The sequence below is a fragment of the Hypanus sabinus genome, chromosome 16 (genome assembly GCF_030144855.1).
Source record: "Hypanus sabinus isolate sHypSab1 chromosome 16, sHypSab1.hap1, whole genome shotgun sequence".
NCBI classification, from domain to species: domain Eukaryota; kingdom Metazoa; phylum Chordata; class Chondrichthyes; order Myliobatiformes; family Dasyatidae; genus Hypanus; species Hypanus sabinus.
Genome location: NC_082721.1, coordinates 26692393 through 26695326, shown reverse-complemented (window position 1 = coordinate 26695326; position 2934 = coordinate 26692393).

The following is a 2934-nucleotide window of genomic DNA, read 5'->3' as shown; positions in this document are numbered from 1 at the left end:
ATTAGGCCACTCAGTCCATACAGTCTGCTCCAGCATTCCTTCGTGGCTGATTTAGTATGCCTGTCTATCCCATTCTCCTGCCTTCTCCCTGTAACCTTTTACGCTGTGACTAACCAAGAACCTATCAATCTCTGCTTTAAATATACTCAACCACTTGACCTCCACAGCCATCCATAGCAATGAATTCCACAGATTCACCACCCTTGAGAAATTCCTCCTCATCTCTGTTCGAAATGGCTGTCCCTCTGTTCTGAGGCTGTGCCCTCTGGTCCTAGACTCTCCCACCATAGGAAACATCCTCTCCACATCCACTCTGTGCAAGCCTTTCAATATTCAATAGGTTTCAGTGAGATCTCCCAATCCTTCTAAACTCCAGTGAGTATAGGCACAGAGCCATTAAGCACTCCTCATGCATTAACCCTTTCATTCTCAGGATCCTTCTTGTGAACCTCCTCTGGACCCTTTCCAACACTGGCACATCTTTTCTTAGATAAGGGGCACAAACTGCTCACAATATTCCAAGTGTGGTCTGATCAATGTCTTATAAAGCCTCAGCATCACATCCTTGCTCATATACTCTACTCCTTGCAAAATGAATGCTAATATTGCATTTCCTTACGACTGACTCAACCTGCAAATTAACCTTTAGGGGATCCTGAACAAGGACTCCCAAGTCCCTTTGAATTGAAGTGACTTTATTACTTACATCCTTTATGTACATGCGGAGTCAAAATATTTACATTACTTCTCCATCTAAATGTGCAATGTGCAATTTATACTAATTTATAATAAATACTATGTACAACAGGACAGTCAATATAACATAGAATAAAATTATATCAGCATGAATTAATCAGTCTGATGGCCTGGTGGAAGAAGTTGTCCTGGAGCCTGTTGGTCCTGGCTTTTATGCTGTGGTACCATCTCCTGGATGGTAGCAACTGGAACAGTTTGTGGTTGGGGTGACTCAGGTCCCCAATGATCCTTTGGGCCCTTTTTACATGCCTGTCTCTGTAAATATCCTGAATAGTGGGAAGTTCACGTCTACAGATAAGCTGGGCTGTCCGCACCACTCTCTGCAGAGTCCTGCGATTGAGGGAAGTACAGTTCCCATACCAGGCAGTAATGCAGCCAGTCAACCTGCTCTCAATCGTATCACTGTAGAAAGTTCTTAGGATTTGGGGGCCCATACCAAACTTCTTCAACCATCTGAGGTGAAAGAGGTGCTGTTGCAACATTGAGGGAGAGGTTGTTTTCTTGACACCACTGTGTCAGGGTGATGACTTCTTCTCTGTAGGCTGCCTTGTTATTATTTGAGATAAGGCCAATCAATGTAGTATCGGCAAATTTAATTAGTAGATGGAGCTGCAGTTGGCGACACAGTCACGGGTATACAGAGAGTAAAGGAGGGGTCTTAGGACACAGCCCTGTAGGGCACCTGTGTTGAGGGTCAGAGGGGCGGAGGTGAGGGAGCCCACTCTTACCACCTGCTGGCGATCTGACAGGAGGTCCAGGATCCAGCAAGGCAGAGTGAAGGGCGAGATCTGTGAGCTTCTGGAGGGAATTATGGTGTCGAATGCTGAACTGTAGTCCTCTGATTTTTGAATGTTTTTCCCCGTTAAGCAATAGCCTACACTTTTATTCATTTCTTCTAAAGTGCATGACTATACACTTCCCTGCTCTATATTCCATCTGTCACTTCACCGCCCATTCTCCCAATCTGTCCAAGTCCGACTGCAGCCTCCCTGCTTCCTCAACACTACCTGCCCCTCCACTTACCTTTGTATCATCTGCAAACTTGGCCGCAAAGCTATCATCAAAATTATTGACATATAACATGAAAAGAAGCGGTCCCAATAACGACCCCCGAGGAACACTACTTGGTACCAACAGCAGACCACAAAAGGTCCCCTTTATTCCAACTCTTTGTCTCCTGCCAGTCAGCCAATCTTCTTTCCATGCTGCTTTCCTTCCTGTAATACCATGGGCCCTTATCTTGTTAAGCAGCTTCTTGTGCAGTACCTAGTCAAAGGCCTTCTAAATATTCAAATGCAGTAAATAATATCCTCCCTTGTCTACCCTGCCTGTTATTTCCTCAAAGAATTCCAACAGACTTATCTGGCAAGATTTCCCCCTAAGGTAATCATGCTGACTTTGGCCGACTTTATCATGCATCCCAAAACCTCATCCTTAGTAATGGACTCCAACGTCTTCCCAACCGCTGAAACTGGGGTAACTGGCCTATAATTTCCTTTCTTTTGCCTCCCTCTCTTCTTAAAGAGTGGAGTGACATTTGCAATTTTCCAGTCCTGCGGAACCATTCCAGAATCTAGAGATTAGTACCAATGCCTCCACTATCTCTTCAGCCACCTCTTTCCTCACCCTGGGGTGCAGTCCATCTGGTCCAGGTGACTTATCTACCTTCAGAACTTTCAGCATCCCAAGCACCTTCTCCCTAGTAGTGGCAACTGCAATCACTTCTGCCCCCTGACACTCTCAAGTTTCTCTCATTCTGCTAGTGAAGACTTGCTAAGTTTGTGCATTATGTAGCCGGCTGGAGTGTCCAGGCCGACTCGAAGGGCCTGTTTCCTGGCAGTAACCCTCTATAGCTCTAAAGCCTATCATCTGGACCTCTTCACAATTTGCATCGCACAAACTGGCACCGGCTACCCTTTCAAAGACAGTGCACTTGGAACTTTTTTGGGGAGTCTGAAGGTGCTGAAGGACGCTGGGGGGGGGAATGCAAATCTCTACTTAGTTTCCTGCCGACTTGCTAGTTTGCCTTCCACGGTACGACCGGTTCCTGTCAACCGCACGCACAGACAGAGAGAGAGAGAGAGAGACGCCAAAACGCAAAGTCATGCTGATGACTGGAAAAAAAAATGCAACTAATTCAGGAGGAGGCCGTCGTTTTGTGGGACTCCCCATTGGACG